At 38.4% G+C, this 17915-nt stretch overlaps 1 protein-coding gene across 4 annotated transcripts in view; it reads left to right on the top strand.

The window, feature by feature from the left end:
• The window catches only part of LOC127799104 (truncated transcription factor CAULIFLOWER A-like), a 77711-nt gene that overhangs the window by 1287 nt on the left and 58509 nt on the right, over positions 1-17915 (top strand). The gene's annotated exons all lie outside the window — the stretch shown is intronic.

The raw sequence follows: 17915 nt of genomic DNA, 5'->3' as shown, positions 1-17915 counted from the left end.
TTTTAAGTTACGGCTTACAAAAAGTAATAGAAAGTATTCTTTTACTTTCTTGGCTGATTAAACAAACTCAGTATTATTCATCGTCTCTAAAAAATAAGATTTGAGGAACATAAAATTATAGAAAATTTATGATTTATCTTGTATATGGAATCGTCAAATTGAGGGAAATAAATGAAAGGGGTGCTAGTAGACAATTCTTCAATATCTTTGAAGGGCTTCAAATTTTTTAATTGAGTTTATAATGGAGAAATGCATCGAAGGTGTTATGTGATGGTAAAATCTCATTAAAACTGAAAGAAAAATTCTATAGGACAGTTATAAGATCAGTTTTGTTGTATGACTCAGAATGCTGAACAGTCAAATACCAGCATGAGCAAAAAACGAGCGTAGCGAAGATGAGAATGTTAAGATAGACGTGCGGCCATACAAGAAAATATAAAATTAGATATGAGGTTATTTGTAATAAGGTTGGAGTAATGTCAATCGAGGAGAAGATGAAAGAGACTAGACTAAGATGGTTTGGTCATGTGAGAAGAAGACCAAGAGGCGCTCCTGTGAGGAGAGTTGATGAAATGGAACAATTAGTCAAAAAAAGAGTCAAAAAAAGAGGTAGAGACAAACTCAAGAAAACTTTGGCAGAGACATTAAAGTTTGATATGAATTGTTTATGGGCCTAAATGAAGATATGACAAAAAACAGAAATACATGGAAGTCTAGAAGTTATGTAGTCGACCTCACATAGACATAGTGGGATAAATGTTAGATATGTTGTATAATTGAGTTTCTGATAGAAATTTAATACTGGTAATAACATTTGAGAATTAGAAAGCTTCTAATTAATTAGCATAAATATTGTAATAGTAAATTGATAAATTGTATCCTTGAACCTTAGAAATGTAAATAGTGTAAATTTTGACCTTGAATTTTGAGGACAACATTGTGAATGTATTCATTTAGTCATATTTTAATGCATATATTCCTCTCAAAATTTGCTTATAAGTTATTGAAGGAGTGTTTATAATAAGGGGATAACAATTAGTAGATAAAAATGTGATGTTGGCAAATATGGCACGAATAGGTATGGTAGCTATATGCTAATTTACAAAGTATTCACCTAAGTAAAGGAAATTAATTACTACACTATTGGAAATAAGCAGAACTTATATCCTTTAATTTATTAGGAAAACGCTTAGATTACTTGCTTACCCAATGAGTGAGAAATTCAATACTTAGATTCATATGTCACTGGAGAAAATCAAAATGATCAAAATTTAGTGGTTATATTAGAAGATAGAGTGAACTAGGGATAATATTATATATTTTTAGTTGGCTAGTAGTTAAATCAAATTTTCTCATAACTAGTTAGGTTAGCTACATGTCTTGAGCCTTACAAGAGCAAAGGCATCGAAGTAGCCAATGAACCATGTGTATCAACCATGTGTATTAGAGGCATTCTAAAACTAAAAAGGACTAGCTAGTTTCCTTATTTAGTTGATTCTTATTTGGTTTATTTAGTTAATTAAGAAGTTTCCCAATTTAATGATTCTTATTAGGAAGTCTCCTTATTTGGATTATTTAGTTAATTAGGAAGTTTCCTTATTTAATAAGTTAGATTTTCCTGTTTGGTTGTGTTAGGGTTATTAGAAATACCCTCTAACTTGTTGAAGTTTGGTAAGCAATAAGAATTATTTTTCAACACTTTGTGCAAGAGATCGACGGGTTCTCTCTAACGAGGCCCAAGTTTCAATATAGGTAGGGAGGGAAGAACTAACAAATCATCTCTTTCTTGTAAGAAAATCGACACTATCCTCATTAATCACCCTTGGACTTTGACCCTTTTAACAAATTGGTATCAAAGTCAACCACGGGTGACAATAGGTTTCTTATCTTCTTGATCTTTCATGAAGAAGTATGAACACAACCATGTAGTAGAGGTTGTCGAGAGGGAGATGATGTTGGCACAGATCCAAAACTTAGTACGCAATGTTAAAGCCATGAAGACGGAGTCAACGACCCTAGGGGGAGAAAGTCATAGCTCCTAATGGTCACACCATGAGATTACCGAACTGCAAATAGCGTAGGAGGATTTATTCCTTGATATTCTAGGCTTGGGATCCCATCTTTTGATGGCATGGAGGACCCGCTAGCCTAGTTGAATTGTTGCGAGCATTTTTTCCAACATCAACAAACACTAGAGGAGGATAAGGTAGACTTCGCATCCTTTTACTTGATAAGAGATGCACAAGTTTGGTTTATGAAGGTCAAAGAGAAATATCCAACGCTCGCATGGGTAGAATTCAAGGAAGAATGTCAAACATGGTTTGACCCACCCATTCAGGGAGGAAAATTTGGTGAACTAGTTAAGTTGAGGCAAATGGGTGCAGTAGTTGAGAAACTTCATGCAAGGTCTTAGAAGATGACAAAGTCACAAAAAGTGGAGTCATATGTTAGTGGGTTACAAAATTCTATTTAGATTAAAGTTGTTGTACAAGTTGATGAAAAACCCAAATAAAAAAAATAAGAGTAATCCTGATTACTCAAAACCAATATTAATATCAATATTCAATACTATTCATCAAAATCTGTCATTCAATACGTCCTTGAAGGATTATTTATAGATAATTAATAGATATAAACCTATTCTAACAATAATTTCTTTCTAACTAAGGTTTCTTGGTAATTAAGCTAATAAAGATAATTCAAATTTGATTAGGATTCTAAGACAAAAGAAATTAGGAAACAAATTAAAATAAAAAATATTATTATTTTTACTTCTAAAATATTGTTTCCTGAAGTATTTGTTGCTATGATCTTGATCATTTTCCCCCCGGTTGAAAAGAACTTGCCTCTGACGATTTAGACTCTCAGGATCTAGGACTTGAACATCTTCTTCAGTAATTCAAAGTGCTATTGGAATATGGTCAATATTTTCGTTTGTCAAGAAAACGACGATATAACCACTACTATAAGAAGAAGCCACAATCTCATCGTCAAACACAACATCAATCACATCCTTTTGTTGTTGTATGCGTGATATATAAGGAATTTGGTGACATGTAAGAACACTAGGGGGTAAGTGAGGAGGCTCAAATGTGCCTTAGTAAGGAGTTAAATCTTTCACATTGAAAATATGACTAATATTCATATTATTAGGTAAGTCGATTAAATAAGCATTAGGTTTAAGTTTTCGAATGATAGGAAAAAAGAGCCACTAGCTGGAGCATGTAGTTTGTTGAAGGAGTGTTTAGGAAGCGCTGGTGGCGAATATGAATCATGACATGGTCACTTTCTTTAAATTATCGAGCCCTACGATATGTATCGGCAGCAAGTTTATAATGAACATTGCTCATTGCAATTTTTCTTCTAATCTTAACATGTAGGTTATGGATGTGTTGGGTAAAATTTTCAACAGGCTTAGAAATTTGGGCCTCTGGGGGTAAGGGTACAAGATTAATAGGGGTGTGAGGGGAGTAACTAGGAATAATCTCAAAAGGATTTGGTCATTGACAAATATGTTTATAATTATCTCTACTAATAGTCTCATATTTTATGTTTAGGGTTGCAATCGAGCCGAATTGAGCTAAGCTTCACTGAGCTCAGATTTGGCTTGGTGAGTAAGTGCATGGGCTTGAGCCTTAAAGCTCGGATTGTTAAGAAGCTCGACGAGGGAAGGTAGTCGCAAGCGATTGCCTTCATCGGAGAAGGTGGGTGGTTGCAAGCACGGAGGTTGTCGCACACCAATTAGTCGGAGAAGATGGACAATAGGGTCGGTCGCATCATAACCAGTGACCAATGAAGGAGGAGGAAAAGCCATTGGACACCCCTGTAGTGTCGAAATGGGAGAAGAAGAGGAATAGAACAAGTGAAGAAGAGGAAGGAACAACCATCAGTCTGTCGTCGTCCTTGCTTGCTACTTGCTTTGGAGAAGAAGAATGAACATTTGAAGGGGGAGGGGAGCGGAGAGGAGAGAGCGCAATGATCAAGAAGAATGGGGTTTCTTGGAAATCGCACCCCCACTAAAAATTTAATAACTAATGAATAATGATGAATGATAATATATGTATGTATATGAATTTATGTTTAAATAATATATTTATAAAATATATATCTAATATATATATTATTTAATCATAAAATAATGTATATATAATTATGAATAAATTTATTAATGTATTTATAAACGAGACTGTTTTCACAAGCTAATCGCGTTCGCGAACCTCTAATTGAGGTAACTCACGCGCTAACGAGCCAAGTTTTATTGAGGTCAAGTTTAGCTTATTTATAAATCGAGTTTCAAAATTAGGTTCAACCTTATCTCGTTTACCTTAACAAATGAACTCGAACGAGTTTTTATGTAACTAAACACTAAGCCACTCACAAATGACTCAGCTCATTTGTGACTTTATTTATGTTCAATATGCCCTTTCTAACTTCTCATAAATTTATTTGTCTTAAAATTTCTCTCTTGTATCCTTATCTTGATTGTTATAATAATTTATTTCTTATATTTATGGGAAAGCCTTAAACATTACATATGATATATAATAATTTAGAGAGGATATGACCACATATAGAGATGGCTAGAGATTTTTAAAATTCATATATCCAATTTCACTTAATGGAATAAGTCGTATAGTTGTTGTTGTTGATCTTCAATCTTGTCACGCAAGCAGTTTACCAAGAGTAGTTTTAATTTTGCTAATTAAGACCTTATAATTGTAAGTTCCTTCCGACTGTAGCCTTAGGCACTAGTGGGACCAGTAGATTGGTTAGAATCAAGCTGTTACACGGTTAAGGAAGAGGGCCCCATCTGTCAGGGGAATAATTCCTCCAACGTCTTTATATAGGACCCTACTGTGTAGTGTAAAGGCATGCAAAAACAATCAAGAATATTCTTTTCTAGGTACTCTCTCTCCCTTCTTCCTCTGTCCCTCTCGTCTATCTCTCAAATTCCTTGCTATCTCTTTCGCAATTCCCTCAGAATTGTGGTAAATGCAGCCACCAGCTGCACGGGGTTGTGACACATTGGTATTAGAGCACTGTTATGGCCAGTGGGTGGGAAGGATAATCGATGGCTAAGGGGACGCGTATGAAGAACTTCGAAACACAGTTGCAGCAAACTGGGGTGGTTGTAGCAGAATGTCAAAATAAGATGGAGCAGTTGGAGTTGGGTACGACTCGGAATCAAGAGGCTATCCTTGCGCTGGATCGCTGGGTGGAGAGCGCCATGGGTGGAATGGAAAAGAGGTTGGAAGAGTCCATTACGCGGGTACGGGAGGAACTAATTGCACAAATGCAGCAGTATATGGCCATGTTAGGCCGACAACAACCAATAAGGCTAGCACCTGACTTTCCTTCGAGGGAAGGGATAGACCCTATCTTTCAAAGGGATAGAGCTGGTCGGGAGCTGGAAATACATGAGGAGGAGCTTAATTAAGGTGGCAGAGAAGAAGGAATACTGGGAAGGGGGCCAGCAAGCCTGATGAACCATCAACCACAAGGGTTTCCTCTCCCTAGGATGGAAATTCCAGTGTTTGAAGGGATTAACCCGTAATGGTGGATAAGGAAATGCGAAAGGCTGTTCGAATGGCATAACATCCTAGAGCCGCAGAAGGTGTTGCTAGCAGCAACCCACTTCAATGAGGAGGTCAATGCTTGGTATCAAGGAGTGATGCGGTTAAGGAGAAACCTGGAGTGGGGAGAGTTCATAGAGGCTCTATGTGGAAGGTTTGGAGAAAGAAGTATGGTTGACATTGTGGAAGAGTTCAACAAGCTTAAACATACGGGAAGTGTGGAGATGTATCAGAAATGCTTCGAGGAGCTGAGGTCTTACATGATCCAATACAACCCTTATCTCATCGAAGCCTATTTTGTATCAAGTTACTTGAGTGGCCTCAATGACGAATTAAGGCCAATGGCAAAGGTGCTTAGACCCTAAACTGTAGCTCAAGCATCAGAAGATGCTCGGTTACAAGAACTAGCAGTAAAAGTCTTGTTAAAGAGGCAAGGCAACAGACAAGGAATGGTGGCAGAGACCCAAAATGGGGTAGGGAGGTATTTTAATCGGGAAGTAGGCAAGGGTACCAGCGGGGTAAGAGGAGTTGTGGGTCAAAACACAACACCCTCGGGAGATCAATTGAGGGAGCAAAGAAGATTAGCATGACTATGCTTCCGGTGTGGAGACAAGTACCACCATAGGCAGCTTTGCAAGAGGTAGATTCTGTTGCTAAAAGGGAATGAAGGAAGTGACCAAGAGGTGGAGAAGAGGAAGATGGGGGTGACGGGGGCATGGAAGACAATGGAGAAATATCCATTCATGCCCTGAAAGGGGTGGCCAATAACAAAATTATCAAGGTAGGAGGGCAAGCCAAGGGGAGTAACCTGATGATTTTGATTGATAGTGGGAGTACCCACAGCTTTATTGATGAGAACACTACAAGGAGGCTAAATTGTCAGTTGATGGGGATGCCACCCTTGAGCGTGACAGTGGCCAATGGCCGGAAGGTGTCAAGCACTTCGACCTGCAATGGGTTCTCGTGGGAAATGCAAGGGGAGAAATTTGTAACCGATTTAAGGCTGCTGAAGTTGGGAGGCTGCGATATGGTCTTGGGGGTGGATTGGATGAAGGGAGTAAGCCCTATTAGTTTTGATTTTAACCGCATGGAAGTATCATTCGAGAAGGAAGGAAAAAGAATGACCATCACGGGCGAAAAAGAAGCTGGGGTTTGCAAGTTGATGTCTGGGAAAGGTCCGAGGAGAGTCATGAAGGGGAAGTGGGTTCAATGGACACAACTCTTTTCAGTAGTGACCACGGAAGACACTTGAGGAACAAGGAAAGCTGGGGCAGTATTACCTAATAGTTAGCAATCGGGAGGAGCCTCCTGATCAGGTAACACATTTCGCTTTACTTGATGATTTATTGGTGAAATATGAGGTCTTCTTTGCAGAACCAAGATCCCTACCCCCTAATCGACTGTTTGACCATTCGATTAACCTCAAGCCAAATACAGAACCAGTTAACATTAAAGCCTATCGATGCCCACTTATCCAAAAGAATGAGATTGAGAGGATGGTTAAGGATATGCTCCAACAATCCATTATCAAACCAAGCCAAAGCCCCTTTGTTTCCCCTATTTTGTTAGTGAAAAAGAAGGATGGAACATGACGGTTTTGTGTAAACTACCGCCACTTGAATTCCATCACAATTAAGGATAAATTTCCCATACCCTTGGTGGAAGATCTTTTAGACGAACTCCACACTACCAAGTTCTTTTCCAAACTTGATTTACACTCGGGTTATCATCAAATTAGGATGAAACTCGAGGATACTCTAAAAACTGCATTCAAGACTCACCATGGCCACTTCGAATTTCTGGTAATGCCATTTGGGCTTATCAACGCCCCAGTCACCTTTCAATCACTCATGAACCATATGTTTGAGCCCCACTTGCGGAAATTCATCTTAGTTTTCTTCGATGATATCCTTATTAATAGCTCCACCTTCGAACAACACTTGCTGCACTTACAAACCACCCTAGACATCCTCCGGTCCCACCAATTATTCATCAAGAAATCCAAATGTGAGTTTGGTCAGGGGTAGGTAGAGTATTTAGGGCACATAATCTCTAAGGGAAAGGTGAGCCCTGACCCGAGGAAGATCGAGGCTATGGTGTCTTGGTCGAGGACCACGACTGTGAGGGCCCTAAGGGGATTTCTTGGGTTAACAAGCTATTATCGGCAATTTTTTAAGAACTATGGAGTCATCAGCCGACCACTGATTGAGTTGCTGAAAAATGGAGAGTTTAATTAGGGCTCCAAGGCAGAAAAGGCATTCAACGAGGTGAAGGAGGCCATGAGTAGGGTGCCTGAGTTGAAGTTACCAGATTTTGAGAAGCCTTTTACCTTGGAAATTGATGCGTGTGGCACTGGCATTGGGGGTAGTGCTAGCACAGGAAGGAAAACATATTGCCTTCCTAAGCCAAGTGCTAGGCCCTAGACATTCTGGGTTAAGCATCTATGAGAAGGAATTTTTGGTAGTCCTAATGGTAGTGGATAATAGATGGAGGCATTACTTGGAAGGGGGGCGATTTATCATCAAAACGGACCACGAAAGCCTAAAATACCTTATGTAACAAAGACTTCAAATGCAGCTGCAGCGCAAGGGAATGACCAAGCTCATGGGATTAGATTACACGATACATTACAGAAAAGGAAAATAAAACATAGCTGCGAATGCCCTCTCCCGGTGCCATGAAGAGGGAAGCATTGCAACAGTCACAGTAATGACTCCATAGTGGTACGAGGAAGTGATCAACAGCTATGGGGAAGACCAAAGAATTACGGCCTTGCTGGAAAAATTGACTGTGAGGTAAGAAGAGGTGGAGGGGTATACTCTGAAGGAGGGAATGCTGAGGTATCAGGGACGAATAGTGATCGAGGACAGGGCCGAGCTAAAAAGAAAGATCATGCATGCCTTGCATGAGTCGCCTTTAGGAGGCCATTTCGGCGAACAAAATACATATGTGAGGATTAAAGGGATATTCTACTGGCCAAGAATAAAGGCGGAGATCAAGGAGTTTGTGAGGGGTTGTGATGTTTGCAAAAGGTGCAAAACAGAGCGGGTACCCTATCTTGGATTGTTGCAACCCCTCCCCATTCCGGAGCAAGCCTGGTCAAGTGTGTTAATGGATTTCGTGGACGACTTACTTAGATTAGAGGGTAAAGACAGTGTTTTGGTGGTGGTGGATCGGTTTACTAAATTCGCCCATTTCATCGGATTGTCCCATCTTTATACGGCTCAGGAGGTTGCGAGAGTATTCCTAGATTAGTGTTCTAAAACACGCTAGGCGCTAGTCGGGTGCCAAACTGGGGCCTAGCGCCTAGGCGGGGCCTAGAAAAATTGTTGTTTTTTATTTTTTTGAACTCTATGATGTAATGTCATATTATTTTCAAGTAAATCAAAGTAGAAAATCAACAATAATGCAATAACATATATATAATCTATAATTATTAGTAATATATGTATATATATAGCAATAACATATATATAATCTATAACTGTTACTGTTAGTAATATATGTATATACATAGCAATAGCATATTATATTATATATACACTATATAGCAATACATATAGGCATATAGCAATAGCAGTAATATTGTAATAATATATATTATATATATATTATATAGTATATAACAAATAGAATTTCTATTTGTAAATCGGGAAGAACAACGAATCGAGTGCAAGATGGGTACTACAAATCAGGACGCACAACGAGAGAGAGAGAGAGAGAGAGAGATACTGGTGGTCGGAGGTCCAGGCCAAGGGAAATCGGAAAATCGCAGCCAAGAAAGACGATGGTCGGCGGCGGAGGCGTCAACGGCGATGAGGATGAGCTTTCGAAGAGAGAGACGGTCGCGGTTGGGAGAGAGCAATCGGGGCAGACGAGGAGAGGCCGCTCTGTTTTGTCTCCTCTCTTTAAAACCCTACAAATTTAGAAGTAGGCCGCCCAGGCGGTTAGGCGCTGCCTAGGACGCCTAGGGGCTGCCGACGACCGGTTAGGCGGACCGGTGCCTAGGGGTGCCGACTAGGCCAAAATCGGGGCAGCCAGCGTCCGCCTAACGCCTCGGCGACGCCTAGGCGCCCGCTTAGGCCGATTTTTCGAACACTGTCTTAGATCGTGTGATTCAGCTGCACGGGGTTCCCTAGTATATAATCTCCGATAGGGATAGCATTTTCACCAGCCTATTTTGGCAGGAGTTGATGAAATCGTTGGGAACGGACCTAAGGTTGTCCACGGGATACTACCCCCAAACGGATGGCCAAACCAAGAAGGTGAATTAATGCCTCGAGACCTATCTAAGGTGTATATGCCTATTGCGACCTAAGGAATGGCATGGGTGGTTGTCCTTGGCACAGTGGTGGTATAACACCACCCGACATTCAACTATTAGAGTAACCCCCTTCGAAGCTCTGTTCGAATACAAACCACCTGTACTACCAACAACAAGAGGGGGATCAGACGCAGCCACGGTAGAAGAGTACTTACAAAAAAAGAGGGAAGCGACTCGACAAATGAAACAAGAGTTGGCCTCTGCCCAGCACCGCATGAAGTAGTACACGGACAAGAAGAAGATTGAAAGGGAGTTTGAGGTTGGGGAGGAGGTGTATTTAAGATTGAAATAACCACACCTGAGATCACTGACACAAGGGAAGACTACTAAGCTTAGCCCCAGGTACTTTGGGCATTTCCCTATAACTAACAAGGTGGGAAAAGTGGCATATCGATTGCAATTGTCATCCGACACTCACATCCACCCTATATTTCATGTTTCACTACTGAAGAAGTCAATTGGGGGGCAACCAGCAAGTTCCACGCTGCCACCTTTACCTAAGGAAAGTGAACAAGCTGTAGAGCCAGAGACTATACTCGGGAGATGAGTGATCCAGCAAGGAGGGGTGCCCTTAATCCAAGTCTCGGTTAAATGGTAAGGGAACACTATGGAGCGCAACACATGGGAATATCTCTCTAAACTGCTCCAGAAATTTCCTTACGCGGTGAGCCTACTCAATCTTCCTTGAGGACAAGGAAGCATTCAAGAGGGGAGCATTGTCACGCAGATAGTTTACCAAGAGTAGTTTTAAATTTTTGCTAATTAAGACCTTCTAATTGTAAGTTCCTTCCGGCTGTAGCCTTAGGCGCTAGTGGGACCAGTAGGTTGGTTAGAATCAAGCTGTTACACGGTTAAGGAAGAGGACCCCATCTATCAGGGGAATAATTCCTCCAACGTCCTTATATAGGACCTTACCGTGTAATGTAAAGGCATGCAAAAACAATCAAGAATATTATCTTCCAGCTACTCTCTCTCCCTTCTTCCTCTCTCTCTCTCACAAATTCCTTGCTATCTCTTTCAGAATTCCCTCGGAATTGTGGTAAACGCAGCCACCAGCTGCACGAGGTTGTGACAAATCTTTACAGTTGAACTTTTAGTTTATTGTAATTTTGGCTTTTGGTTGGAAAAACACATTCAGGGCTGTTGGCTTACCATTTTTTCTAGGGCCTTATAAACTTTTATACTTATAAGTTGTGTAAAGGTTAAAATTTGGGTAGCATTTAAGTTAATAACGTGTTTGGATAAATGTGTTTTAAGTTGTCATTTATATAGTTATGTATTTGATTTGACAAAGTTGATAAGTTATCAAAATTTAACAAAAAGATGAAAATTGATATGTTGTTGAGTAATACAAATAAAATTTATAAAAATATTATTTTTTAATAAAAATAAATTATAAATTGATGTTCAATTAATAAAATACTTACAATTATATGTTGATAAGCTATACGCAATTATTAAAAAATATATTAATATAATATATATAATTTATATTTATACATACATAGAGATAGGAAGAGGCGGTGGAGAACTATGACGGACATGGAGGAGGTAGCGATAAAAAAAGAATAATAAAAAAATTCAAAAACTAAACTCAAATCAAATCAAATAATGAAAGGCCTACATTTACAACCTGAACTACTATGTATGTGCAACTAATTAGGATTTCATAATCTTACTCTAATTAGGATTCTAAAGGAACCTAATAACTAAAGGAAACAAAAGAAATTATGTAATTGACTAAAATAGGAAATAGACAAAAGATATCTAATAAACAATACTATTTCCTAATATTAACTTTTTTATCCTACATCAATCTCCTCCAATGGGAGAAAATTCATCTTAATTTGGAGGATTTGCCTGATGGATGAGAAAAGCATGAATATGTCCATCTTCGAAGAACATTTTGCTCACATAAAATAATGTTAAAACTTACAAGTTTTCAAGTGCTCCATCTTTCATATACTTATTTGTTCTTCATTTTTCTCTCTAAAGGCTTTAATTATCATTTTATTCAAGCTTTGTGTTTATTTTGAGAGATCTTGTAATTAAGAGTGTCTACTCTTAGATAATCTCTTTTGTATTATTCCCGTATTTCCTAGCTTGTGAGCTAGAGAGCCTACTAGGTTTTGGTAGGAGATTTGTATTCTTAGCAGTATATGCTAGAGGGCCTACCGGATGTGGTATGAGGTTTTAGTAAAGTGTTTTAAATCCTTAATGAGGAATTAAGGGAGTGGATTAGGCTGAATTTAATAGAACCACTATAAATAACTTGTGTCCCTTTTACATTTTATTTTGGTTGTGATTCATTGCTTTGTCAATTTATTTTCAAAACCTCTAAAAAGTTTTAAATTCTACAAACACCCAATTCATCTCCCTCTTGAGTTATGGTGCCATTTGCTATACATTCCTAACACTTAAGAGCCTAAATTAAATCATTGGAATCTTAGAATTTGTAAATATTGCAATTGCATCTTTGAATTTTCAAGATCAGATTTGAGAATGCCTTCATTTAGTGTGTTTCCTTCCTTAAAGGTGTGGCTTCCAATTTCTTGCTATTGCAAGTGTAATGGTCCTCTTTGTCTCTATTCTTTGGTCCATCTTTGCTCCTGCTCGAGTGTTAGAAGATGTAGTTTCCTTGTTTTAGAAAATCATATTTTAGTTGATTATATTATAGACTGTTTGGAATTTGATTCAATTTTTTCTTTCTATTCTTTGTTTCCTAATTTCAGTAGGCTTAATTATGGGAAATTAGGTTTTAGGCAATTTCCTACTTTTGAGATCAATTTCTTATTCTATTCTTTATCTACTAATTATATATATTTGGGGAATGCTATCTTAAGATAATAGATTGGATTACAGGTTTATTTTGAGCTTGGCATTAGAGCGCTAGGTTCGTATTCTTGGAATCAGGCACTGCTCTCGTTCTTCCTTCTTGATTCTGCAACTTCGGTAACCAATGTTGATCTCCAATCTTCTATAATATAACCCTTAAACATTTGGAATCATGATGGACACAACTGAATCAAGTATCACATTAGAGGCACCTGTCGCTAGAAGTAACAACACGACTTCAAGCAGGGAGTTGCAGAACATTAGGTGACATATGGGCTAAATGGAAAAAATTACTTGAAGTGGTCTCAATTGATTTGCACATTTTTGAAGGGCAAAGGGAAATCGAGTCACCTACTCGAAACGGGGGGCCTAAGAAAGAGGATCCGGCATATGCATTTTGGGATAAGGAAGATTTGTTGGTAATGTCTTAGTTGTGGAACTCTATGTTGCCAGAAAAAAATGACATAGTTATGTTCTTAAGCACTGTCAAGGAGATTTGGGATGCTATCAAATTCACACATTCTAAAGTTAATGATGATGCTCAGGTTTATGAGTTCAAGACAAAAGTGATGGCTACCAAGCAAGGATCTTAGTCAATCACTGAATATGTCAACCTCTTGCAAACGTTGTGTCAAGAGGTAGACCATTATCAATGCATTCAAATAAAGTGCAATGATGATGCAACCATACAAAAAAGGTTCGTTAAAAAAGAAATATGACTTTTTTGTTTGACTAAATTTGGAGTTAGACGTAGTTAAGAGTACTAATCCTTGGAAAGGGAAACCTGCCTTTTCTAAATGAGACGATTGCAATTTGGAGTTTGACATAGTTAAGGTAGTTGCTATGAGGCAAGGAGGGATGACGACGGCTAATTGTTACAACACTCTTATTGGTATTTGGTCTGATAATGATTTGGCTTGAAGATGCTCAGACACATTGCATTTGTGGAGAGATATCAAATATTTGATTTTCTTGCTAGTTTTAACCTAGAGTATGACCAAGTAAAAGTGCAAATTTTAGGGAAGGATCATATGCCTCATTTTTCAGAAGTATTCTCCATTCTCAAGGAGAAGAGACGACGCTCTACCATGCTTGATCCACCAACATCTGCTGGATCTGCTATGGCAGTAAACAAAACCACTCCCAACTGCAGCTAAAACATGATCTAAGTCCAACAAAAATGATTTATGGTGTAGCTACTGCAAGAAACCAAGACACAAAAGAAAATTGTTTCAAACTTCATGGAAAAGAACAAGTACTCAGTAGATTGAGAGGTTTTAAAGGAATTCTCAATAGTAGGGCTAATCTCACTAATCAAGACAACTCTCAGCCAAAGCAAACTTCCTCATCTAGTTTTGATATCAAAGAAGAAATTGAACGACTGATGGGTTTCCTTGATACACTCTCCAAGTCCTCTAGTTCTTGTTCATTTGTCTGGAATGGTGTCTTATTTCTCTTTTCTTTTAATGCTTTTGGAACATTTCCACCTAATTGTGAGATACTTGTTTCTGGTGCTACTGATCATATAACCCATGATTCTACTTCATTTATTCATATACACCAAGTTCTAAGCATCACAAAATCACTGTTGCCAATGGACCCCCTCTTATTGTTACGGGTGAAAGCCACATTACCTTAACACCTTTTCTCTATTTAACTAATGTCTTTTATGTACCAAAACTCAATACCAATCTCATCTTTATTTCTAAACTGACCAAAGACCTATATTGCATTATTACTTTTTCTAACAACCATTGTGTATTTCAAAATCGGATATTGGGGACGAAGATTGGAGTTGCTAAAGTCTTGAATGGGCTATATCTTCTTGATAATGTGCAGGCTTTTGTTGCTTCTAAAAAATAGCTTGCTGAAACACAAGCCAAATCACCTAAACAATTTGATATTTGGCTTCACCATAGACGTTTAGATCATCTCAATTTTGGTTCTCTAAAAGCTATGTTTCCTACTTTATTCTTGCATGCCTCTAGTATTGATTTACATCGTAAAGTGTGTGAGCTTGCTAAACACCATCATGTATCTTTTCCACCTTCATCAATAAAAACTTCAACTTCTTTTTATTTAAGTCATTCCAATATATGGGGTCCTTCCAAAGTCTCTAATCTAAATGATTCTTAAGTGATTTATTACTTTTATTGATAATTATACTCGGGTCACTTGGCTATTTTTGTTGTAAGAAAAATCTGAAGTCCCAAAAATCCTTCAAATTTCTTTCAACTAATCCATACTCAATTTGGGATTTACATAAAGGATATTCAGACAGACAATGGGAATGAACATTTTAATCATACTCTACACCATTTTTTTCAATCCTATGGGGTTATTCATGAGTTCTTTTGTGTTGACATTCCTCAGAAAAATGGGGTTCTTGAGAGGAAGAACCATTACCTTCTAAATGTGACTTGAGCCCTTTTCTTAGACACCCATGTTTCATCTTATTTTTAGGGGGAAACAGTCTTAACTGTTACACAATTTATCAACCAAACCCCGTCTTGGATCCTTAACTAGCAAAGTCCCCTTTTAAAAACTCTTTGTTTCCTGCCCTCACCTACCATATTTGACTAATTTACCTCTCCATATCCACAAATCAACCACACTAAACTTGACCCTACAACACTTAAAAAAGGGAACAAGGATTTGTACCAAACATTCCTTTACATTTGTCCATGACCTATTCAAAATTGTCTTCTAGACATAAAGCCTTTCTCACTAGCTTGAATACAATTCATATTCTGAAAACCTTTTCTGAATCAATAAGTAATAAGAATTGGAAGAATGCCATGGAGGTAGAGATGGCAACCCTAGAAAAGAATCAAACCTAGGAATTGGTCAGTTTGCCTAAAAGGAAACATCCAATAGGATGTAAGTGGGTATACATTGTAAAATACAAGTCAGATGGATCCTTAGATAGGTACAAAGCAAAGTTGCTAGCTAAAGGATATACACAAATTTATGGGATAGACTATCTAGATACTTTTGCTCTAGATGCAAAACTAAATATAGTAAGGGTGCTATTGTCCTTACTTGCTAATTTAGGCTGGCCACTGCAACAGTTTGATGTAAAAAGTACTTTCTTGCATGGTAACCTAGAGGAGGAGATTTACATGGAGTTGCCACTAGGTTTTAGGCCAAAGATAAGGAAAGAGTGGTGTGCAGATTAAATAAGGCTTTGTATGGATTGAAACAGTCACCAAGAGCTTAGTTTGGCCGCTTTACCAAGGTTATGCTTGGTATGGGATACAAACAAAGCCAATAAAATTATACTTTTGTTTGTACATCACTCAGCTAGAAGGGAAGTGACAACATTGTTGGTGTATGTGGATGATATTATTGTCACCAATGATGATATAGAGGGCATGGAAACATTAAGAGAATGTCTGGTCAAAGAGTTTGAAATCAAAGAGTTGGGTATTTCAAAGTATTTCTTGGGAATAAAAGTGGCGGAGGGGATTTGTATCTCACATATGAAATACATACTTGATCTACTAACAGAAACATGAATTTTAGGAAGCAAGGTCGTTGACACTCTAATTGAGCCCAATCACTAGTTAGGAGAGGTGCCAAAAGATGGTGTGGTAGATAGGATCTTATCAAAGATTAGTAGGGAGGCTCATCTACCTAGCACACACTGGGCCGAACATTGCTTATGCAGTAAGGGTGGTCAGTCAATTTATGCACAATCCAAATGAGACTCACTCAAAAACAGTATATCAAATTTTGCACTACTTAAAGGAGACCCTATTCAAAAAGGGAGAACCCATGTCTCTTTCAGCATTTACAAATGTTGATTATGAAGGGTCCATGGTGGATAGAAGGTCTACATCCAGATATTGCACATACCTAGGGGGAAATCTTGTGATTTGGAGAGGGAAGAAGTAAAATGTTGTGGCTCTACCAAGTGCTGAAGTAGAGTTCCATGTCAATAGCCCTAGGGATTTGTGAATTAGTGTGGCTTAAGATACTATTGGATGACCTCAAGATCAATTAGATAGCCCTTATGAGACTCTAGTGTGACAATAAATCGGCTATAAGCATTGCCCACAATTCAATTTAACATGATTGAACAAACCATGTTGAAGTGGATAGGCATTTTATTAAAGATAAATTGGATAGTAGACTAATTTGCACCTCATTTGTATCTTCAAGTGATCAATTGACATATATCTTGACGAAAGATCTATCGAGAGCTGTGTCAAAGACTACTAAACAAGATTGGAATGTATGACATTCACTCACAATTTTGAGGGGAAGTGTTAGAAACTACACTAGATATCTTACCCATATTCTTGGACTTGATATGCTTGATTGATTTTGCTTTTTATAGTTGTGTGATACATCTTTTAGAAGATTATGTTTATTTTTGGTTGTATTTTAAATTGTATATATTTCCAAATCTAGATTAGGAATTTGCATGTTGTAATAGACTATCTTGCATATATATTCATTGGAACCCTTGAAGGGGGAATAAGATGGAATATCTTTTCAGCCATTTTTAATAGTTACTTGTCAAGAAAAAAAATGGTTCTTTGTGATTCTTCATTAACTATTGCCAATTGAGTGCCATAACCGTCAAAGGCAAGTTCCTATCCCTATTATAGAAGATCTCTTTGATGAACTTAAACTCACTTATGTTTTTACTAAACTTGACCTAAGATCTGATTATCATCAAATTCGGATTAAACAGGAAGACATTCCTAAAATAGTCATCTGTACTCATTAAGGGCATTATGAATTTCAAGTTATGCCTTTTGGGAATGCCCCAACCACATTTCAAACCCTTGTGAACTAGATTTTTTAACCTTATTTAGTGTTCTAAAAATCGGCCTAGGCAGCCGCCTAGGCGCTGACGAAGCGCTAGGCGGTCGCTGTGAATTTGGCCTAGTCGACCCCTTAGGCACCGGCCCAATTAATCGGCTGCCACTAGCGCCTAGCCGCTTGGGACGCCTAATTTTTTACCTACCTCTCAACTGTCTCCCTCTTCTCTAGCCCAAGGCCGTCGCTACCTAAGTCTCGTCGCCGGTACCTCATCGCTACCTCTAGCTCCATCGCAACCTCAGAGTAGCGGAGACAGAGCTTGAGTCAACGAAGACGCGTCGGCAAGGATGGAGCTTGATGGCGTAGAGGCAGTGAAGTTCACCTGCTGGCAGCTTGTGAGCTCAAGCGGG

The sequence above is a fragment of the Diospyros lotus genome, chromosome 4 (genome assembly GCF_014633365.1).
Source record: "Diospyros lotus cultivar Yz01 chromosome 4, ASM1463336v1, whole genome shotgun sequence".
NCBI lineage: Eukaryota > Viridiplantae > Streptophyta > Magnoliopsida > Ericales > Ebenaceae > Diospyros > Diospyros lotus.
Note: the sequence above shows the minus strand (reverse complement) of the source record. Positions and strands in the feature narration are given on the sequence as shown.